Here is a 25,726-nt window from a genome sequence, read left to right on the forward strand (position 1 = left end):
CTGTGAAAAAATTGCTTACCAAAAAATTTCTTCACTAACGTATTCATCTCGGTGTCGACTAACACCTATCAATTCGTGCAAACCCAAATCCTTGTGGAAAATTCTGGGGAGCCAATCAAAGTTCGGGTGCTCAGAGGGCCTGCGCGAAAAAAATCGGAAAATTAACTTTTGCCAATATTGACTTGTGGGATGTCTAACTAGGGGTTTTTTGGGGTGCTGAATTGATTCCAACCATTAGATTTGAGGGAAAATGAATCCTTGATCATATAAAATGTATTTTATTGACATTTTTAACAGAACTGTGCTCAATGGAAATGTTGCTTCGTCAGCTTTTACGACCTTATTCATCAAACTCCCCAGTATCTTCCTCACTCCTCTTGTCATCCAGCTGGTTTATGTTCAGGCAAGAGTTACCATGACAGATGCCGCAAGCAGAAATACACTTGACTCCTTGCTTTTTACAGCAGCACCTGAGTGAGCTGCAGTCCCCCGCACAGTTGCAGCTGGCAAACGTCAGGAGGTAGTCTGGTGCAATGGGGTCTGCAGAAGGGACTGGGGCATATCCTTGCTCAGTGAGTTTACATCCATAGTCCCGGGCATCCAACGATGGACTTTGCAGCATCAGCTAGTCTCTAGTCGAGAGGTAAGCTCGGAGAGAGTGCTGTGCTGCAGCTCCTGTTGTTGGGGGGAGTTTCTCAGGTTTTATGCTCCCAGTAGCAGCTCGCTTGAATCTTCCAAGCTGTCTCATCTTTGGAGAATTCCAATTTCTTTGGAGAAATGAGAATTCCAAAATCGAATCTCAAATCTTCCAAGTCTTTGGAGAATTTCCCATGGAACATGAGCATGAAAAAATCACAGCCTGCTTTAATGATATCACCTTTCTCAGCTCGGATGTCCATAAACACGTCCATGGCCCTCTCTGCTTCATCAGTCTTGCAGAGCTTGCTTAGCAAAGTTGGTTTGCTAAACCCAAAAAATGCAGACACTGTATCGCAGCCAGAGAAGCTGTGCAAGAAGATGAGATACCTCCGGTATATCTCTGGGAGGGCCTCCCGGATCTTTCCGACATCGTAAGATGTTTCTTTGGCTGTGGTAAGGAAGATCGGATGGTCTGCAACATGATGAATCAGCATAACCAGGACGTCTGTGGCCTCAGCCCTCACCTCGACAGGGGACTCTCTTGCCTCATCGAGAGCTGCGCGGACAATGGAGGTGTCGGCATCATCGGAGCATTGCTGTACACTGATTCCATTCCTACTAAATGTCTCAGCAAGGAGCAGAACGAGCTGGGCTTTGTTGTTCTTGTTATTGAGGAACGTTTCTCTTGCAATGATGATTTTGAGATCCAGACGAATCTGAATGTCACAGCATGCATTCTTTGTTCATCTCAAGCGGTCATGGTCCTTGTTGGAGCTGCCATATCCATCAAAGACCACCGTTATCCGGAGGCGATGGCTCCCCATGGACTTCACAAACCGGAGGTAGCTCTCGGCAACAACCTTCCAAGTAAGGTTAGCCTCCCACTTGACATTGTGCAGGAGCCACCCACCATCAACCACAAGGCTTGTGCAAGGGGGTTGTTCGACAGGTGCCACACATGCCTTCAGAGACCTTGCTGGAGCAGCCTTGTCGAACTTTCGCAACTTTTGATTTTTGTCAAACAGAGACATCGGTTTTGGCGTCAACTCAAAGTGCAGAGCTTCTTTGGTCTTGACTTCACGCTCACTGATGACAATGAGGCAGTTGAATAGCTTCAATGAGTCAATGACCAGCTTCTCGCCATTGACTTTGGGTCCAGATCTGAGGCTTGCAAGTGATTTGACCTTGTGTTTGGTTACCACTGCATCCACAACAGTTTTCCCATCCATCTTAGCCTGTATGGCTCTGCCAACCTCTTCTGCTTGATCAGCGTTGACTTGGTCTTCGGGAATGCTGCTGAACCCAGTTGAGAAGGACACCAGAGTCTTCTTGTCCCGTGTGGCATCGAACAATCTGAATCAATTGAGCCAAATTACTGCAAAACACAGTCTGAGATATCTAAAAATGTATCATATCAATATTTTACGGCCAGGGTTTCATTTTCCCTCAAATCTAATGGTTGGAATCAATTCAGCACCCCAAAAAACCCCTAGTTATATATCCCACAAGTCAATATTGGCAAAAGTTAATTTTTCCGATTTTTTCGCGCAGGCCCTCTGAGCACCCGAACTTTGATTGGCTCCCCAGAATTTTCCACAAGGATTTGGGTTTGCACTAATTGATAGTTGTTAGTAGACACCTAGATGAATACGTTAGTGAAGAAATTTTTTGGTAAGCAATTTTTTCACAGATGGTCAATACAATTTGCTAAAATTCCCAAACGACTAGCCTGGGTTTGAATCCGGACCCAGTTATAATTTGTCATTCTGGTGTTTTGCAGGCAGAGTGATTCACAAAAGTGTACGATGTTAAACTAGACATCATATATATATATATATATATATATATATATATATATATATATATATATATATATATATATATATATATATATATATATATATATTACGAACACACAAACACACACACACATGCACTGATGAGCCAAAACATTATGGCCACCTGCCTAATATGCTGTTGGTCATCCGTGTACCGCCAAAACAGTGAGGAGGCATGGACTCCACAAGACCCCTGAAGGTGTCCTGTGGTATCTGGCACCAAAACATTAGCAGCAGATCCTTCAAGTCCTATAAGTTGCGAGGTGGAGCCACCGTGGATAAGACTTGTCGGTCCAGCACATCTCACAGATGCTCAATCGGATTGAGATCTGGAGAATTTGGAGGCCAGGGAAACACCGTGAAAACTTAATCATGTTCCTCAAACCATTCCCAAACAATGTGTGCAGTGTGGCAGGGCACATTATCCTGCTGAAAGAGGCCACTGCCATCAGGGAATACCTTTGCCATGAAGGGGTGTACCTGGTCTGCAACAATGTTTAGGGAAGTGACAGGTGTCAAAATGACGTCCACATGAATCGCCCGACCCAGGGTTTCCCAGCAGAACATTGCCCAAAGCACCACATTCCTCCACCGGCTTGTCGTCTTCCCACAGTGTATCCTAGTGCCATCTCTTCCCCAGGTAAACGGTGCACACGGACACGGCCATCCACGTGATCGAAAAGAAAACGGGACTCATTGGACCAGGCAACCTTCTTCCACTGCTCCAAGGTCCAGTTCTGACGCTCGCGTGCCCATTGTAGGCACGTTCGACGGTGGACAGGGGTCATCATGGACACTCTGACTGGTATGCGGCTCCGCAGCCCCATACGCAGCAGGGTGTGATGCACTGTAGATTGTGACACATTCCTCCCGTGACCACCATTAAAATTTTCTGTGACTTGTGCCACAGTAGACCTTCTGTCGTTTCGGACCAGATGGTATAGCCTTTGTTGCCCTCACGCATCGATGAGCCTTGGGTGCCCAACACCTTGTCACCGGTTTGTGGTTTGTCCCTCCTCAGACCACTGTCGATAGGTACTCACCACTGCTGACCGGGAACACTCCACAAGCCTTGCCGTTTGGGATGCTCTGACCCAGTCATCTGCCAATAACAATTTGGCCATTGTCAAAGTCACTCAGGTCTTTACTCCTGCCCATTTCTCCTGTATCCAACACATCAACTTCAAGAACTGACTGTCCACTTGCTGCCTAATATATCCCACTCCTTGACAGGTGCCATTGTAACAAGATAATCAATGTTATTCACTTCACCTGTCAGTGGTCATGATGTTTTGGCTCATTAGTGTATGTATACATATATATATATATATATATATATATATATATATATATATATATATATATATATATATATATTGTTGCGAATTCGCGCCGCCAGCGTGCGATCCGCCACTCGACTCGAATGGCGGCCGCCTCACCCACCGGAATGGACAATTCTGTCGTGACCCTCTCGGAACAACGCCGGGAGCTAGTCACGGGTGGGGGTTTAACCCCACTATGACCGTGCCAATTGCCCACCCGCGCAGGATAGGGTTGCTCGCCAAATTCGATCTACCGAAGTACCTGCGTGGATGGTCGACCGGGCGATCGTACCTCGCCGCAGGCCGACTCCGGACACGAACCGCTTAAGCAGTCCGTTCTGTGCTATTGGGATAACCGAGCGGTGTTATCGTTGGCCTCGATGGTTCCGATTAATTATCGGGCGTATTAATCCCACTACGAACCCTTTACGTGAAGCAGGATGGAGGGTCAATCAAGAAAAGACGAAGCGAAACGGGAAAACAGTTCACACAATGCACATTTATTACGCCACACATGGAAAGCACTCATTTTCAGCCAAACAGTCAAAATGCACATGTAGCAGTTACAACAAGAGAAACAATGATGCAGAGTTACTACCGAATACGCGCACACACGGCAACACTTATACAGTTCTACTTTACAGATGGCGCCAACACACATTTACTCAAAAGCAAAGGAAAGAAGCCACCCTCATAGACAAGGGGGCAGACGGGCCTGTAGGCCAATATGCGCGCGTGACCTGAAGGAGCGGCCAGGTCCGCGAGACCGGGTGGGTCCTACCTGCGTCCTCGTGACGCGTTGGTGGACGAGCCGTAGATGTGGCCGCGTGGCTGTGCCCCGACTCCGTGCTTCTTGGCGGGTTTCGTTGGCACGACGTTTGGAGTGGGGTGGGAACGGGGCCCCCTTTGTTGCACTATCTCAGCACGGGGGAAAAGGGGGAATTGTTGATGCCCTGGGAGAGGGAGAATGGCTGGCTGGCTTGGGTCTCCCAAGCTCCCATCGCGACCTCGTCGCCGACCGCCGTCCTTCTCGCCTCGGACCCGAGCTCCTTGGCCTCTTCCCACAACTCTCCTCAGCCGACTGCAGAACCCAACTCGATGCCTTCGCCACCCGACTCCACTCTCTGCCACACTCTGCTGCTGCCACACTCTGCCACTGCCACACTCTGCTCTCCAACTAAAAACTGACTCTGCCACGATTCGCCTTGCGCTCGCCGTTTTATAGGCCGGCAGGAGAAAGCAATATGCAAATTTCTGGATCAGGATGACCTCGGGGGCGGAGCCACACTCGCCAATTGGACAGAGGGAAAGTGGGCGTGAACCTCCCCTGATCCGAGAATTTGCATATATGGATTTCACACAGACGCGCCTGGAGGCGGGGCCAAGCCGCTCCGCGCTTGCTAATGGGATGGATCAGAAGTGGGCGTGTAGCGTTCTTGATCCGAATTCTCCCTCGGAAAGGCCGCTATTTGCACTCGCGGCTCGGTGCGTATCTTGAATGAGCCCAAGACAGCCCGACGCTCAGTGTTCACAGGTGGTGCGGGAATGGCCGTAGAAGGAGAGAGGTGAGGGTGGTGGAGGGTTTATTGGTGGTGGTTTGATGGTCATGGTGCCATTTGGGAATGACGGTGATGCGATGTTTGCGGGATTGAGTTGTGAAGGTAAAAGTCGTGGCTGTTGGCGTTGTTGTTGTTGTCTGAGAGTTGGAGCGTGGTTGTAGTCGGTGACGATGGCTGGCGTGGTGGTTAAGGTGGTTGTTGTGTGATGGCGGTTGAGACGTGGTTGGTTCAAAATAAAGATAGAACAGAAAAACGGCTATCTCAAAGCGTCGCAGCCCGAATGAATCACATAAATTCCCTCTGAACAACGGGTTTGGGGCTAACTACACATGTACTTAGAGTTATCTCACCTACGGGCCCTGAATGGTGGTTTGCGAATTTCCACAGCCGTTACAATATATATGTATATATATATATATATATATATATATATATATATATATATATATATATATATATATATATATTTGGAAACGAAGCTCGTATGAGAGTGAATACACAGAAACTCACAAAGGGAACAAGAGACAAGAGGGGTGTGAGAGGGAAGGAAAAACATTGTGGAACAGAGACATGAGGAGATCTGTGGAAGGGAGAGGGATGGGGCGGGGTACACGGGGAAAACACGATGGACACTACAGGGACTTTCAGGTCCTTACACGACAGGGACTTTCAGAAAGGAAAGCAGGGAATTTGAAGGAGGTGGGTTTAGGGTGGATTAGGGCGGAGAAAAGATCAAGGTTTTGGATGGGGGAAGGTAAGAGATGGTGGTGAACAGCTGTCTTGAAGACCTGGAGGGAAGAGTGGGATTGAAGCGAATGTGGGAGTTTGTTCCAAAGGCGGGGAAATAGAGGAATGAAAGAGTGAAGGTGAGAAGTGATTCTTGATTTTGGTAGTTTTAGAAGAAGGGGGTTGCTGGCACACCTTGAGCATCCTGTGGAAATATGGGTGGGGGGGGACATATCTCAGACAGAGCAGGAGTGGGCGAGGCCAGAGAAGAGACGGTAGAATACAGAAAGACCACCGTTCTGCCTGCGGTGAGAGCGTGAGAGATCTAAAGACTTAGCCTCATCGCGGGAGATACCAATGCTCCTAAATGCCTTGGTTTCCACAACGTGAAGCCGAGAAAAGTGAGAGTACCAGCCCAGTGTGGATAGCAGTAATTCATCAGGCTGTGGACAAAACCTTTGTATGTGGTCAGAAACTCAGGTGTGCCAAGGAAGGACTTTGCACGACATAGGATGCCCAGTTGGCGATTGGCTTTGGAGGAAAGCTTGGAAAGGTGGCTTTTCCAGGAAAGATCATGGCAGATCGTGAGACCCAGCAGCTTGAATGAAAGGTTGTGGGTGTTAATTCAAAGGCTTAGCGGGATTTGAACTCAGGACCCTCGGATCCCGAGCCCGCCACCCTAACCATTAAGCTGGCACCAGGCATAAGGGGAATGCTGGGAGTCATTTTGCTGACCTTGGAAGGATGATAGACTGAGTTAACCCACCTGGCATTAATTCAATGCTCAATCTCAAGACCCTAATATCTTCGGCAAGCCACCTAACCGTTAAGCCAACACCAGGCTTGGTTAATACATCACAATTGACAACTTATTTATATCCACAAATCTTTGGGCAGATACACTGAATTTAGCCCCTTCCTTCCTCATCCAGAATGAAGCGGAAATTGGCTTGCCATCCCACCCCTTATTCTCAGAATAAAAACTAAATGATTGTTCCAGAATTCAGCAATTATACCTTTGTTCAAGAAAAATCATCCAACCTGTTATTCTCCAGGGATTATGATAAAATAATCCAATTCTCGGTACACATCGATGGTGCTGGACATTTTATAGGACATGTGGACGCTCCTTCTACCCTCCCCCGACTTGGCATGGCTTTATCAAAATCTTATAGCCACCTCTCCATGGCATCATTTTGTGATGTGATGTGCCTGTAAAAGATATGGTGATATGACGTACAGTGTTTATTTTTTTGCAGTCTTGGGGGTTTTTTGCATACATAGTTGAGGCTCATGAAAAAGCCAGTACACTGAACGGATCAGGGCGTAACAGGACAAAAGGAACAGTGGAGAGAGAAGGTAAAACAGACAGTAGAGTTTTGATGGACAAGAGAGGGAAACATGGACAAACAATGGATAAGGGGAAGAATGGGTGGTGGGGCGGAAAAGGACGTGTGGGGTAGACAAGATGGATACAGAAGGACACTCTCAGGAGAGAAAAACTGGAGAAAGGCTTGGAGTGAGGTGTGCGGTGTGGGGAGGGGTTAACAGGTGTAGAAAAGATCATGGTTTTGGATTGGGGGACATCTGAGATGGTGGTGAACAGCTATCTCAAAGACATGGAATGAAGAACGAGATTGGATGGGATGTGGAAGTTGGTTCCACATGTGTGAAAACAAAAAGGAGCGAATGAGTGGAGGTGAGCGGTGATCCTGGATTTTGGGAGTTTCATCAGAAAAGGGTTGATGATGGATCGTGCGGGTCCTGCAGATACCTGGGAGTGGGGGGGGGGGGGTGACAAGGCACGGAAAGATCAGATGGTGCAAGACCAGAAAGGAAGCGGAAGAAGACAGAGAGACCACCGGCCTTTCTGTGATTGCGTCGTGATAGGCCCATAGACTCAGCTTCAGCACAGGAGATTCCAATAATCGTGAAGGCCTGGGTTTCCACAGCATCAAGCTGAGCAAGGTGTGAGACGGGAGCCAGCCCAGTGGGGAAAGCAGTACTCCATTAAGCTGTGGATGAAGGCCTTGCAGGTGGACAGGGGTTGATATGTCATGAGAGCCCAAAGATTTCCACTTCAAGTGCAAGTCCTTCTCAAATCTCTCTCATGGCAGGCCAGCTGTTCCTTCAGAATGCTACAGTTACAGAGATAACTCATCCATTTCACACCCAGTAAGTATTTCACGGTTGCACGTCATACCAAGGGAAAACTTGCCGTAGATTTACATTCGCAATGTCTGTAACTAAACGTGAGTAGAACATTGACTTGATGCAAATTTGGCCACAAAAACATCCTGTATTTATAGAGGGCAATACACCTAAGTTCCCTTGTGCGTAAACATTGAAGTAAAGGTGGTGGACAAAGAAAAGTTTGCACACCTCTGCAAAAACACAGGGACATTACCGGAGTCAAAAAGGTGAAGCACAGTGGATGTTTCAGCAATCCAGGTTTACTGGGACACTATGCATTATAGACGAACGTATAAATGTTGTTATATATCAAGATACTTTGAGGCTACAAATGCCTTCTTCAGCAAGAAAGCAATTTAGGGTACAGCTACTTTTCCGGCATGAAAACGGTCCAAAGCACGAGGCCAAGTAAACAGATTGATTTTTTTTTTTTTGGAAGAGGAACACAGTCACCGTGTTTGATTGGCCTTGCGAATCTCCCAACCTCAACCGGATAGATATGTGGGTAAAGCTTTGAAACGATCAAGGTACTCAACGAATGTGCAGCTGATAAAAGAAGTGCATCTCTTGAAGAATAAACAAAAATTCCAGGAAGAAACATGTTTTTCACCTTGCATGGAATATTAGAAGGAAAACCTTTCGGCTTTTCATCCATGTCAGTGGCTTAATAGTTGGAGCGTCCACTCTGAGTATGGGAGGATGGCGGTTCCGAACCCAGGCTGTCATTTCAAAAACTTTTTTTAACTGTTATGTGCTGCTTCAATCCTGACGCTCAGTACTTTTTTAAAAAAAGAAAAAAAGTACAAATAACTAACCATATATTGGCAACCATTGCACAAGCTTGATTGGCTGAATGGCCTCTTCCAGTGTAAAAGTTGCTTGCAAGAGAACTCATATTTATTTACTGATACCAACTCCAATTTGACAATTAAAATTTAACATCCACAACTAAATGAAGATGTGCGGACAATCCATGCCACCTGAGTTCCATCGCATGCACCAACATTCACACCAAAATGGACCTCCACCCCATGTACATTCCACCACTGCATGCCCAAGGCACGAAGCAACGCCAATGCCACGTACGTGCCCCGTACGCATCGCGGTGCTTGCCAGGTGCAACGCAAACAAAACCCGAATCACAGTAAACGCACCCCAGACAATGGCGACAAGGAAAAGTGGGTCGTAAATTTGTCGGGTAAAAATCTTGTTGATGTGGAAATAGCTTTTGTGAGGAAAGGTTTGGAGTCCATAGCTGTAGTTCGAGTTGTAGCCAGTGTCGAGTCGGCTATAACTAATCTGCCTACTCAGGATAAAATCAACATTACTGACTGCGAATCTCTGACAATCGGAGCATTTTTGGATACGGAAAGACCAAGAAGCATTATTTTAGAACCTGAACGTGATGCTATTGATCATGTAAAGAACATACGTGATGAGATTGTTCCCTGAGTAGATGATGCCGAGCTAGGGGTGCAATGGAAAAAGAGGCTTACAACCCCCCAAAATGGAGACACTCTTCAACGAAGATGGTACGTACCAGAAACTGGCAGATAATCCCACAGACAAACAATAATGGGTTTCAATGAGATGCGTGAATCGACGCAACACAAACTAGAAGGGCACTCGGTAGAGAGCATACCTCCGCCAAGCTGATTAGTTCACGTTTTGTATCCCACTGATAGGCCGGATCAGGATTCGGACCTGAACTAAAATTCAATCAGCTTGTTCTTGTTACCAAATCAACTCATCCACCAAGTTTCGTCCAAATATGTCTCTAACTTTTTGAGATATCCTGTTCACAGACAGACAGACAGACAGACAGACAGGGGAGAAAACATAACCGTCACCTCCATCCACCTTCAGTGGCAGAGGTAATAACCCAGTTAGTTAGAGTTATTGCCCAGTTATGTATGGCCTACTAACTGTATCTTTCATAAATTCTCCTCCATAGAGACCGTTTGGCCATTCAGGACAGATTATCAGTAGGTTCGTGTTGAAAAGGTGAAAGGAATGTCAAAAACAGTGATGAGTTTTGAGAAAGACTAAAGCCTGGTGTTGGCTTTGTGGTGAGGATCTTAGGGTCCTGAGTTTGAGCCCTGTTGGCTGCTGAATTAACACCAGGTGGGGTTGACTCAGCCTGCCATCCTTCTGAGGTTGGCAAAATAAGTACCAGTGTACTGGTAGACAGGTAGAGGGACACAGCATCAGCTGTATAGTCACGCCCACCAAGCTGCCATACGTAAGAAGAAGAAGAAGAAGAAGAAGAAGAAGAAGAAGAAGAAGAAGAAGAAGAAGAAGAAGAAGAAGAAGAAGAAGAAGAAGAAGAAGAAGAAGAAGAAGAAGAAGAAGAAGAAGAAGAACGAAAAATAATTAAAATCTGATAATCTGGTACAATAAACCAATGGTATCTGTTAATGTGCTTTCACTCTTCGCAAATACTCCAATTGATTTTGGCAGTCAAAACCATGAACGGTCATCTAAAAAGATCTTGTGATTGGAAATTGTGCTGCAAGAACAATCAGACAAGTCCAGAAGCAAGATGTCTCCAGTTTGCTGGAGATGTATCTGAATAGCACTGAAATCACATATAACGAAGCACACTATTGACAAATCTAAACACGGTGCACGTAAAGTGAAAAGTGGGATTAAGGAATCATTTGTTTGTGTCTGTCCGTCTGTCTACCCATATCATCAATTTATGATTGAGGAACAACTTGTTTAAATTGAATGTTGTATTTTCAACATGAAACGGAAGACAAGTTTGAATTTGTCCCGATCACTTTGCCTCTGAATTTGTCCGATGGCGCATGCGTAGAGAGGGATGAGATAATTTATTTTTACTATGTCTGCCTTGCAGTCAAACACAATTGAAAATCATTCCAAACAGGAAACATACAGTTTTTAAGGATGTTATAAAGGACACATACAACAGGCACAAATAACTAATGCAACGTGTTAGATAGGGTGATGTAACAGACACTAGGTAAAACAGCGGTAAAACCTGGAATTAAATTTGTTTATCTGCCTTTCAACCTCTTTCAAACTTTATTTAAATTGAAATGAACTGGTATACTTGAACAATGGAGTACAACAAATCACCTTCATGATTCTTCCAAAAAAAACAGTTTTACAGTACTTGGATTTGTTTTATAGGGTGGTGTATGTAATGGGAGCTGTCAAGTGAAGCCCCTCGGAAGTGGGCATGGCATGTGAGAGGGTGCGGTATCGTGGTGAAGAAGAGGCCGCAATTATGACGATGTGCAACGCCGATTGACGCTGCATTCTACGGTGATTAATAAAGGCTCCATCTCCTAAACTGCGACTCAACGTTGCCGTATTACAATGTATAAGAGTGATGTTTAAGACGGCTTCAATTGCAGTAAACTTCCGGATATTAAAAAAAATGATCTTCAAAATCTTTTTTTTTTATGAAGTTTATATTTGAACACTACCAATGGTATCGTGTTCTATGAACTCTCCAGTTGGTGCAGCTATGGGATCACCGGTGTCCTCAGTTGTACCCAACCTGTTTATGGAGAAATATTTTCCAGAGTGATGATTTCATGCCATGATTCTGGAACATATACTGTATGTTGATGACAAATTTGCCATTATGCATTTGGATAAGTGCGACTACCTTCTTGAGCAATTCCGTGAGCTATGTCTTTCACAACATCAAATACTAATGAACAAAATTGAGAAAATAAAGATTTGGAGAAATTGAGAAAGTAGACGTTTGCCCCAAAGGCAGATGTATCTTTGGGAACATCAATGTGGAGAAAACCAACAAGTAAAAAAATTATCAGAGCATTCGGTCGAGCGCATACTTCCGCCAGGCTGAACAGTTGATGTATTGTATCCCACTGATAAGCCAGATCTTCCACCAAGTTTTGTCATAATCCATCCACACCGTTTTGAAATATCATAATATATATGTATATATATATATATATATATATATATATATATATATATATATATATATATATATATATATATATATATATATATATATATATATATATATATAATTATATAATTATATAGATATTGTTACAGCTGTGGAAATTCGCAAACCACCATTCAGGGCCCATAGGTGAGATATCTCAAAGTACATGTGTAGTTAGCCCCAAACCCGTTGTATAGAGGGAATTTATGTGATTCATTCGGGCTGAAAAATATGAAAAGCAAGGTGAGTCAGTGAAGCATTGAATCCGTGAGTCAGTCAAAGAAGCCGTGAAGATCACAGTGTATGCCTATTAATCATAAACGTATATATGTACATATATGTATGTATATATGTGTATATATGTATGAATATATGAAGATATATGTATGACTAAATGTATGTATATACTGTACATACATGTATATATATATATGTATGTTTATATATATATATATATATATATATATATATATATATATATATATATATATATATATATATATATATATATACATATATATATATATATGTATGTATATAAGTGTTTTTGTATATATATAGATATGTATGTGTATATATATATGTATGTATATATTATATATATATATATATATATATATATATATATATATATATATATGTATGTGTATGTATATATGTATGTATATATACAAATGTATATATCGGTATGTATATATGTATATATATATATATTTGTGTATATATATATATATATATATATATATATATATATATATATATATATATATGTAGATATGTATACATACAGCTCTTGAAAAAATTAAGAGACCACTGCAAAATTATCAGTTTTTCTGGTTTTACTATTTTTAGGTACGAGTACGTGCCAGTAAAAAATAAAAATAAAAATAAAAATTCATAAATAAATATTCAAACCGCGAGCAAAAAACAACAACCACACAGGCCGTTTCTTCGCTCTCGTGTGCCCGGACGTGCGTGACCCGGAAGTTCGCATATTATATAAGGATAGTGATATAATACAAGAGGATAGTGATGACCACAGCAGTGGTTTTTATACTTTTCCTTGTTAAATAAGATTCAGTTCAGGTGATCACCTAATCAGTACCTCACGAAGTAGAATGAGGTGTGCCTGTGTTGGAATTCAACAGACACTGGAATGGAATGGCTGCCATACATGGAGAGATGCTGATTTAAAAAAAATTGGGAGTGGTCTTTTATTTTTTTCCAGAGCTGTATATATATGTATACATATATATATATATATATATAATTATATATATATATATATACATATATAATTATATATATACATATATAATTATATATATATACATATATAATTATATATATACATATACATATATATATATATATATATATATATATATATATATATATACATATATACTGTATATATAGTTTTTGGCCCCATCTCTCAATAGCGAATAATTCAATGAGAAAATGTTTAAAAAAATTATCGTATCTGTTTCCGGATTTGGATCTTCACCAAAATGGAATCAATAGTAAGGAATAGCATCCATGTCATCGTGTACAGTCAGGCCACAAGTTTGATCTCAGTGTGACTTGGATCCTGGGTATTATGCACAACGTTGTTGCATATGCAGCCTGTAGCTGCTGTTTACATCATTTTACGGAAGCACGGCTGTACCGCTGATGCAGTGCCCCTGTTACCAGTAAGCTGATCCTCATTTTGCCGACCTCAGAAGGATGACAGGCAGAGTCAACCACCACCTAGTATTAATTCAACAGCCAAGTGGGATTTGAATTCAGGATCCTAGGATCCCGAGCCCACCACCATTCCCATAAAGCCAACACCAGGAATTTCGGTTATATACTGCAAAATATTTTCCGGACATCGACAACATGATGATTATCAAAGGACAATTCAGTTCTTTGATGAGGCTACAAAGAACAGACAAAATTTGTGATGGTGGTCTTGCTATACATTCAATGCCTTTTTCAAAACTATGCCCCCACCCCAACATGGAATCTTATGTAAAGGCATTCGCTTTCAATGCTGAATGACACCACAATTACAAACACAATGAGTTTATTGTTTCGGAATGCTGAGAGATAACGCCCAGCGAGCTCATGATAGTTTTTGTTGCCAGAGATCGGTATCGCCTGAACATGATTGGTTGAAGAACAGACGAGAAGACACGACAGTTGATGACAAAAGTAAAATATGTGAAAAAGGGGGATAACGGGATTGTATTCATATAATACTTACCCCGGTGCAGTCTTGAGAACGACTTGGTGCAATCCAACTCTTCTGGCGGCAAATTTGTAATCGGATCCATCGGCACTTCTGAGGTGAACGTGTACAAATTCTATTTTTTGAAAAGTCTGCTGTAGAGTACATTCAAAAGCCTTCACAAAGTAGGTTTTATTCTCGTTCTCGAGTGTTTCCACAACTACCAAGGCTGATAAAGACGCCAGAATAGATCGATGAAGTATAAATCAGGAGATTGTTAAAACACCTAATTGGACTTCTTCTTATTCTTCGCTTTTTTCACCAGCCGAGCACAATGAAGGCCGAAGCGATTACAACCATTCTAATTTCTAACGCAAGGAAGTGACATTGAATCGATAAACCGGGGGTGGGAATCATAATTTCCAACCAGATTTATCTTTGGGTATTCCGCTTTGTTTAATTCACCATGTAAGTTCTGAGGGGGACGTGATTCATCCAAGTAATATGTGCGATATCAAATGGTCAGGTAACATGTGTTAAAGTTTCAATTTCCTCCGTTGAACGGTTTTCAATGTACGCTCTTAACATGCGAACTGCTGGCAGTGTTGACCAGGTACCAAGATGTCCTGCTTTGATCGGACACCAGGCCCATTAAGTCCTCGTTATTCAATTGAATTCAGAATGGGATTAAAAAGCTTAAATTGAAATCAAAACGGAAGACCAAATGAAATAGGTACAGTACAGGAAGCCCTCCAATATTGCGGGGGTTAGGTTCCTGATAGTTGAAATCGCGTTGGTGGAAACCAAGGACCAATGGGAAAGCGGGGGTTCGGTTATATATATATACACATACATACATAAAGCATGTTTACATTGAAATAAACATGTAAATACAATAAATATGGTGTAAATGAAACAAAAACACAGGACATTTAGCTTTTAAATTTATTACAACACAGCAAGGTGGGTGATGGTAAACATATTACAAACTTATACTGTACTCCGATGTAAATGGAAAACACAAGACTTAGCTCGGGATGATGATGTTAGAGGGGGGAGGGTGGAGTAGAGCGGGGAAAGGTGAGCAGGAAAATGGTGAGTGGGGAAGGTGTGCACGGAGAAGGGGTGTGTGAGGAAGAGGCATGTGGGGAAGTGGCTCGCGGGGAAGGGGCACGCGGGGAAGGGGCGAGCTGAGAAGGGGATTCATTGAACACAAAAGCAGCATTAGCTTTACAACGAAGGCACCTGCAGCATTGCCACAACCCACAATGAAGAAGGGTAACACTATCCTCAAATCACCTTACCTTGAACCACAATCTTCACTGCTTGGGGACCAAGGTACGAGATGACTTCCTCTTCCAGAATAATCCAGTCTCGTCAATGTTAAAACCCCTGTTCCGTTATAAATCCCTTCGCCTCAGTTTGTTTCATGAACAGCGCGTCAGAATGTGTGTTTGAGACGGGTTCGAATCCGGAAGTCAGAAATTATGCATTTTGGCAATAAGGTTTGACTATTGAGTTGGAAAATGAACATTTGGGAATGAGGTTTGAAGGATAATGAACGTTTGGTAATAAGGTTTGAGGGTAAATGAAGGTTTACGAATGAGGAAGAGTACAATGAGGAAGGTTTTACCTGCAATCATCGACCCCGTAATGGCGGCCCGTACAGATGCCGCATTTTCTCCTGGAACTAACCTAACAACTCGATATTTTCGGCCACGTCATAACCTTTCTCTGCCTTTTGGCACAACTAACTTTGTCCGTCACTTTACATTTGGGCTCATGAAAATTGGTGCGCGACAAACACTGCAAGGCTCGTAATGGGGGGTAATTGTTCACGCACGGGACGGGATATAAATCTCCCCTGCTTGGAGAGCAAGGTACGAGATGATGTCGTCTTCCAGAATAATCCTGTCTCGTAGGTGTTAAAAACCTGTTCAATAATGAATCCCTTTGCTTCGACTTCTTTCATGAGCTGCGCATGGTTCAAATTTGAGTGTCGGAAATGAAGCGTTTTGCCAATGAGGTTCGAAGATGCAATTGGAAAATGAACATTTAGGAATTAGCTTTGAAGGATAATGAAGGTTTAAAGGAAAATGAAGGTTTATCAATGACGAAGAGTACAATGGGGAAGGTTCAACCAACAATCATTGACCCCGTAATGGTCGCCCATACAGATTCCGCATTTTCTCCTCAAACCAACCGATGTAACAACTCGATATTTACACCCAATGTCATAACCTTTCTCTGCATATTGTTACAACTAACTTTGTCCATCGCTTCACATTTGAGCTCAATAAAAAAGGTGCACAAGAAACTCCACAGGGCACTGAATGGGAGGTAATCATTCACGTGTGGGACACAAGCGACAACTGATCTCAGCTCAAAAACCACGATTGGTCGAAATGAAATCCCGCGATTACAGAATAAGAACACAATCGGTTGCCAACAATTGGTGAAAACCGGCAATAGTAGAACCCGTGATGTTGGAGGGTTTTCTGTACTGCATTGGGGTCATCAGAAGGAACACGAACAAGCAAAAAGCAAAGATGAAGTCATCAGGGGGAACTTGGATAGGACTCAGGTTTCAGCTGCTACTCCTCTACCCTCAAACCCACCCAAGCACAACCAAGTGAGCCTTATTCAAAAAAATAATAGTAATAAAAAAGAACCCAGATTTTTTAAAAAAATTAAGTTATTCTGGGTGCCAGACCATGCGTCCGATCAGGTTGAAATTTGAAACATGTATTCGCCATCACAACTAGATCATAATTTTGAAGTTTCACGCCAATTGATGCAGCGGTTCAAGACGGAATTTTAAAAATATTTTCCTTCAATCCAATATGGCTGCCAAACCATGTGACCTATCAATTATTCATGAACACCCTGGTATCCCCAAGGCTCGGGAAACATGTTTATAAAGTTTCCCCTCGATCTGTCAGGCTGTTCTGGAAAAGAATATTTTTGAAGGCTTAAAAAAAAAATAGCTGCCGAACCACCTGACCGATGATGTCATCAATTTTTTTCTGGTGACCAATTTATCCCAAGATGACCCTCAAAATTTTTTTTAATGCTGATCCAATGTAGCGTTCTACGTATGCAATGACGTCACAACTAAGGCACCTATGACATCATAAAAGAAAATCATATTTATTCCCAATGGGGAAGACTTCACATGTGCCAAGTTTCAATTTTTTCAATAGAGCGGTTTTGGAGATAGAGGTCCAACGTTTCTCCTTTTTTCCAACATGGCTGCCACACCACATGACGTATGACATAATTATCATTAAAGCATTCTGCATGAGTAGTTGCACATATGGGGAAAATTTAATGTCAAGCCGATAAGTGGTTGCAGAGAAACGGGACTAACAAAACGGAGAGACGTCCATACATACGCACGTACGTGACCGATTGCTTAACCCCACCTTTCGCTTCGTGAACGCGGGCTAATAAACGAATACTCAATGTTCATTCAACAACAAAAGATAAACTACTGTTTGCCATAAATGCTTGACAAGACTTGACATTTCGGCGATTTCAAGATGACACTCTGCTAGTCTGCTGCCATAACGCGTGTTCGAGAAAAGTCACCCAAATGGCACTCAAAGAACAGAAACCTACCTTGCCGAGAAGAACTCAAGACTGGCTGAAAATAAGCGTCTATGACGAGCCAAGTTGCAGCACCTTCTCTAATGAGTCAAGTATGCCTACAAGATCCACTACCCCAATATTTGAGACAAAAATTAATTCCATCATTTGCACCAAAGTGCTACAGTGGCAAAAAAAGATACAGACAGGGAAGGTTTCAACAGAAGTCAGCCAAAACTCTATCAGTGTAAAAGTAAAAATGTAAAAGACAGAGAGGACATATTGCTATGGCTGGTTGGCCAAGGTCACGACATGAGAGCAAATGATATTTGCTACCACATACCATGCGTGAATGCTTTCAAAGCAGCCAGAATTCCCATTGGTAAACAGCATCAGGGCATCCATGAAGCGGCATCCACTCGCCTGGTTGAGCAGTTAAAAACCTCTCTCAAGAGTCGTGTGGTTTTCTGATAAAGTCACGAAGAAACCGATTCAGAGTATTCTTCAGGAGCTCGGAGTTGAAAACGCAGATACTTACCAATCAAGTGCTTTGAAAACAAAACTTCAGCATAATTTTGGAACAGAGAATTAAATTAAATGGTCTAGTTTTATCTGCGCCTCTGTTGTACCTCTTGGGGATGTTCTTAATAATCTGAGGCAGTTAGAAGAGGACCAGCACGTCGATGATGAGGGTATCCTGTGTCGGGAAGCAAAAAGTACTTGGACATTTTAAGTGGTGCAGGAAGTAGAGACGACTTGAGCTGTCAACCCACATGTGTTTTACTGCTGCTGAAAACAACATGATGTTAACACCAATGATAATTCTTGTACATGCTGCGTTCACTGTCCAGAAGGAAGGTGTGAAATGAGTTGTGTTCCATGTTAACAAGAAAGACATCATTATCATGGCTATATACTTTGCTGGCACTCTTCTGAGAGATTTAGCAGAATGGTGGATGTGAACAGGAGCTGGTAACGACCTGTCAAATCATGATATTGCAGCATGAATGGTCTTCTCACTGCCAATCACTTCCCTTCATTGACAGACTTAGGGAGCAAGACAAGTCGTTACCCATGTCCCACGGGGAGGGGGGGGGGGAGTTGGTTGGCCACCGTCAAGAGGATCTACATATCTGTATCGGAGAAATTTGCAGGGGGTGAGCAGTCCTTTCTGAGTACTGCAGAAGTTACAAGTCAGTCAAGGGTACTTTTTATGGAGAGAACAATAACAAGCATGATGAGTCCACAGGCTCTGATCGAAGTAAGCAGAGGGTTCACAAGTTTATCAACAACAAATCAACCATGCTGAAGTTGCTACCACAAACAGAATGTGCATTCCTTCAGCATCTACGATGAGCATCCTTGGCTGCAAAAATATACAAGAGTGCTCAAGTTTGTAAAGCCAGCATCCCACAATTTGTGGAATATGGATGGGCTCTCAAGATTGGCAGGCAAGCTCCGGTGTCTTCAAAGGAACCAGTGTGGCTAGAGGAAATGAAAAAGTATGTTATTGCATCGAAGGATGCAACAGAAACTGTTCCTGTGCGAAGCAAATGTCACCTGTTATGTTGCGTGTCGCTGCCAAGGATCCGTAGAGCAATGTACCGGTGCAAAGTACAGTATGACATTGTCAGACGCTATCTCGGACGGTGATAACAGATGATTATATGGTCCAGAAGTTTGTCATTACCAAGTCCAGATGGGAGGAATTGCCATTGGGAGAAATCTGGGTCAGGATGCTCACAGATTGAGTCAGTCCCATGGAGTCACAGAAGTTTTTGCTGAAGTGCCATGACTGGTGAGAGAGGTAGCAACACCCAGCCGATTTGGATGGTGCAATTGAAGTCATCACATATGAGGAAGAGAAAGTTGGGATGAGTGTTTTTTAAAAGATGGTCAATGTTGTCTGAGAGAGAGATGTAGATGGAGTCATCACTGCTTGGAGGAAACACACAAACAAAAGGTGAGAGCGGAGGGGAAGTCACAGCCAGAGGTAATAGTGGGGGTTGGGAGGTGGTCAGTACAAGGACAATGAGAAATTAATTTTGATGAAAAGTGTAAATCCACAACTTTACATCAATTCCACTTTACGTTAAGTTCACGCCAATCAAATCGGAGGAGAGACTAGCTGGAGAGAGACAATAAGTAATCAGGGAACACCTGTGGGAGGATGGATTCTGTTAAACATATCATGTCCTGTTCATCGACAGCAGCCTGGATCGAGAGATCTATCATGTTGGAGTGGTGATCTCGGATGTTTGAGGTCCACACAGTTATGGATGGGGAGAATGTGTTGGGAGGGTGCAGGACGGGAAGGGAGAATTTGCGGGGGCAGAATGAGAGGGAGGCTTTGAGGGACCAGGGTGAGGGGAAGCATTGAGGAGGTCGCGTGTGGGGTGAGGAAGTAGGCAGAAAGTGGGGACGTGAAGTGGAAGGATGCCAATTCCAAAATACTAAATTGGACAAATGGAGATAAAGATCATGAGATGGGAGGTGAGAATTTTGTTGAAGGGATGGAGAAAGGTGGTGCTGTATGTGTGGGAAGAGGGTTGCTGAACTAAACGCTGAGGTGACAGACAGTTTTTGGAAAATAATCCCTTGTGAATAAGAAGAAGTTTAATCTATTTTGGGATGAAGAACATGTGCAATACTTGTGATGGAGAAATAAGGAAAGTGAAGCATTTTAAAATGTTTTCAAATGCTTTTAGAGGAAGAAGGAGGCGTTGATATTTAATGAAGATTCAGTTTGGAGATATTGAGTAAAAAGGGGGGAAATGGAGAACAGGAAGTACAGGCAGAAGGAAATTCAAGTTGAAGGAGATCGCTGTGGAGTAAAAAACAGTTTTTTTTTGTTTGTTTGTTTGTTTTTTTTGAAGTGAGGAGGGGAAATAGGATGACGTTAGGAGGTAGAAGTCCAATGTTTGGGAAGAAAGAAGCAAAATCATGAATACTGAGACAAAAGGGACACAAAATATTTAAAGTTGCTTTCCGAGGAGTAGCTGAAGTAGCCTTGAACAAACACAAAAATGAATTTGACAAATACAGCACAAACAACATCAGATTTAACAATGAAATTTGGACTGGATATAACAGCAATAGAGGGACGAAGATAGAACAAACAAAAAAAACCAACAAATCTAGTTCAGAAAACTTTAATGAAAATGTATATACATGTATATACAGTATATATATGTATATACAGTATATATAAATATATATATATGTATATACAGTATGTATATATATATATATATATATATATATATATATATATATATATATATGTATATACAGTATGTGTATATAGATATATATATATATATATATATATATATATATATATATATATATATATATATATATATATATATATATTGTTGTGGTTACCAAATTCGCAAACCACCATTCAGGTCCCTTAGGTGAGGTATCTCGGTAAGTACATGTGTAGTTAGGTCCAAACCCGTTGTCTAGTGGGAATACATGTCATTTATGCGTGCTGCGACTCTTCAGGATAGCCGTTTTTCTTTTACTATCTTTAATTTGGACCAACCGCCATGATTACCACCACAATCACAACATCAACCACCAACCACAACGCCGCTTCACCACAACCGCCACGACCTTCCCGTCACACCTCGCAACCGTAGCATCGCCACCGTTCTTGCGCCGCCTGTGGGTACCGGTGTTGGACTCGTGCAGGGCGCGCGTCGAACAGCGTGTACAAAATCACGGATTTTGTGCTTCAAAAACGGATCAAAAACGACACACGCCCACTTTTTGCCGTCCAATCGGTGAGCGAGGGGCGATTTGGCCCCGCCTCCAGGACATCGATATATGCAAATTTGTGGATCAAAAAGCCTTCACGCCCACTTTTTCTCGGGCCAATGGGGAGCGAGGTGAAAGGTCAAAGGGAGGGGGTCAAAGGCGAAGCTACGGGGGGATAAAAGGACCGTGTTCGTCAGTCAGGAGAGTGGGGAGTCGGAGAGTCGTGAGTGGAGAAGAGGAGAGTCAGAAGAGTCCAGAGGGGAGAGTCGAGAGTCGGAGAGTCCAGAGGCGGAGAGTAGGAGAGTCGGAAGCAGAGGGTCAAGACTTCGCGGGCGGTGGAGCTGCTCGTCGTGTGCGTTGGAGTCGGAACGGAGGGGACGAGCTGTGGAAAGGCGGCGACACCAGACGAGGGGGTGCTCGCGTCGTGCAGGGAGCTGCACCCGAGGGAGGCCGACAGCGCGACCTGGCCGAGGTGGAGACGCACACCAGGGATAATAAAGATCCTCTATACCCCGAGCATCAGCAACCCCCTCCTGTTTCCCCCCGCGCTGAGATAGTGCGACCAAGGGGGCCCCTTTCCCACCCCCTACCAGACACCCTCCGCGAGGCCCGCGGGGTTGGGGCGCCATCGCCGCTCCGCGTCTCATCACCAGACGGGTAGGCGCGACCCGGTCTCGGCCTCAGGCCCGCCTCATTCTTGGGGGTATTCTTTTCCTTGGTTTTGGGTATGTGTTGTCGGCGCCGTCTGTGAGGTAGAATTGTATAAGTGTTGCCGTGTGCTCGGTAGTCGGTATTAGCTCTGCATTGTGTTTTCGCTTTTACATTTGCTTTTTGTGTAAATTGCATTGTGTCTTTTCTGTGTGCTTTTGGTGGAATTGTATATGTGTGCTCCCGTGTGCCGCGAATAAATGTGCTTTTGTGTTGAACTGTTTCCCGCTTCGCTTCGTCATTTCTCCCATTGAATCCTCATCTTGCTTCACGTAAAGGGTTGGTAGTGGGCTGAATACGCCCGATAATTAATCGAACCGTCGAGGTCGACGATAACACCGCTCAGTTATTCTGATAGTACGGAACGGGTCGCTTAAGTGGCCCGTGTCCGAAGTCGACCTGCGGCGAGGTGCGATCGCCCGGTCTACCCTCCGCGTGGGTACTTAGGTAGGTCGGGTCGGCGAGCAACCCTATCCCACGCGGGGGCTGATTGGCTCGATCGCGGTGAGACCGAAAGGTCCACCCGTGACTGGTTCCCGGCGTTAGTCCGAGAGGGTCACGACTGGATTGTCCGTCCGGTGGGCGACGTGCCGCGATTCGAGTTACGTGGCCGTCAGCACGCCGGCGGGCGCGAAATCCGCAACAATATATATATATATATATATATATATATATATATATATATATATATATATATATATATATATATATATATATATATACATATATAAATAAATATATAAATTTTTTTTCATGACATCAATTATTATAATAATTTATTAAATACTATCGATATTCCTAATACGTGAAATTAACATCCAAAGGATCTTGTAAGTTGTATATCAATTGTACAACACCCTTTTTTTAATAGAAAACTTTAAAAATAGTTGTAAGGTAAGCCTCAAGTAAGAATATCAGTTATCAGTAACCCATTAACTAATGGACTCCATTCTTCATCGAGGTTTACACATACACATATACACTGTAATTTGCAAAGTGAAAAGGAAAAACTCAGAACCCTGATTAGTCCTTTGCATCCCATTTATTCCCCCCATCTCTTCGCTCTTTACTATCCCTTCACAGCTGTGTCGCTTTGGTCATATCTCTCTGGAGAAATATCCATCCAATGCATCTGCACGTCACACCTGGACCACTTTCATTCCTTCACTTGACCAAACAGCATTTGTTTCACAAAAGCGGATTGTCCACAAGGGATCCATGTTTCACTCTGCTGCTTTCAGCAGCTAATGATGGCCAGTTCTGGTCCAACCTGCCTGCAGGCATTCTAACATATTTTTTGTGGTCTTCCTATTTGAATTTGAATTTAGTGGCTTTACACAAAACTGCAGTTCATCAAATCAACTATCTATAACTGTTTGGTTATTCAATGGTTGCCACAATCAAACGGTAAAAGAATAATGGATGTGTAGTGTAACGGTGTAATCAACTATCTGCCAAATATCATATTGTCCACTTCAGTCATGGACTAATCAAACAAAATCAATTTTCAAAATGTCAAAGACTGGTAAAGAATAATCAAGCACAAAAGTTGATAGGATTACAAACATCTTTACCACCTCTCCCACGAAGCCTGCCAACGCATGTCCAGTTTGAGAATCCTCAGAAGTCAATTTTGCAGAAACTGTGTACACACTACAATAAATTCCCTTTCACGTCCATTAATGGTGGCAAACCCCTCCATGCCAATAACCTCCCTCCTCTCAGCTTCCCCATTGTCTCGCCACCTCTCAGCTTCACCCTCATCCCGCCTCCTCCTGGCTCCAGGCCCCTATATTGAACACCATCCAAGCTCCCCCATCACTTGTCTCCCTCCTCTAAAACCTGGTAGTGCCTTGTCAAGTCCGTCTCTGGTGTATGCTCCCCTTCCATCCCCTCCCTCTCTTCAAATACCACCACAGCCGACTCGGCTCATGAGAAGGCCAAATGCCTCAATTCTGTGTTTGCTTCCAAATATTTTTTTCCCAAACCCCTCCCTCTCTGTATCCACCCAACCGTCACACTCAATTTCTCCTGGACTCTGTGTCTTTTTCACCTGAGAAGGTGGAGAGGTTTCTGACAACCCTCGGCTCTGTTTCTGCAACTGGACCTGACTGCATTAGCTCACATGTCCTAAAAACCTGCTCTGCTGCTCTTGCACATCCTCTCTCTACCTTTTTCATCTGATAATTTGCCCTAGGTCATCTTCCATCTGCTGGGAAATCTCATCACTGCATTGCATAAAAAAGGTGTGAAAGCGATTCCCTTCATTATAGATAGATGAGCTTTCTTCTACTCATCAGCAAAGTCATGGAATCCATCATCACAGATGACAAAATATCCTTCCTGTACTCCAACAACCTCAACTCAGATCATCAATTCATATTCAGCCAAGGTCACTCCACCTTGGAGATGCTGCTTCTCCTCTCCCACCAATAGATGGAAGCCCTCAATATCAGACATGAGATCAAGGCCGTCTCTCTGGACATAAGGGCCTGCAAAAGTATTCACCCTTTCCCAGGACCACATTGAGATGAATTACGAATTATGTAGTAAACAATTTTTCCAAATTAACTTTTCTATTCATAACTTAAGCGATCAAACTAAACACTGTTATAGTTGAAGGAGGTAACATGTCAGGAATACCTATAAACTAGAAGGGCATTCATCAACATTGCGATGTCACCAGATATTTCTCCACCCACATTATTACGTCATCATACATACTTGTACCAAGTTCGATATAAATCCCTGAACACAGATTCAAAAAATTAAATAATTCTGGCTGCCAGACCATGCGTCCGATCATGTTGAAATTTCAAATGTATTTTCCGCATGACTACTACTACTCAGCGGACGCATCCAAGATAGAGTTCACAATGCCGCGCCAAGAGTCTTTGTCCATCATCAGTGTCCGCATGTCCGCGATGTCATGCTGGATATCCCTTGCTACGCAGTCGATGTAGTTCAGTGGCATTTTTCCTCTGGTTGGGCAAAGAAATCTCAAGCAGATCACGTCAGATATAATTTGGTCTTTGGCGTGGAAACAGTGACCAGCAAAACGTGTTCTGTGACGAGCTACAATGGTAGAAATGGGTGGTATGTCTAGAACGAATCTATCCATCTCTCCTTTGTCACTATCAGGCTTCGACCGTCCCAGAAGTTTTAGGATCAACCCGTCATGTGTGTTGGCAGGAAGCAACATTGGCAAATTAGACATGGAC

General features: G+C 43.2%; 1 pseudogene; it reads right to left on the reverse strand.

Annotated features, from left to right (window-relative positions):
* Positions 1 to 221: 221 nt before the first annotated feature.
* On the reverse strand, positions 222 to 25,479 carry LOC147022627 (uncharacterized; annotated as a pseudogene).
* Between the last annotated feature and the right edge of the window lie 247 nt (positions 25,480 to 25,726).

This window comes from Eptatretus burgeri, chromosome 7, assembly GCF_056783735.1.
Source record: "Eptatretus burgeri isolate ZD-2024b chromosome 7, Ebu_testis_v1, whole genome shotgun sequence".
NCBI classification, from domain to species: domain Eukaryota; kingdom Metazoa; phylum Chordata; class Myxini; order Myxiniformes; family Myxinidae; genus Eptatretus; species Eptatretus burgeri.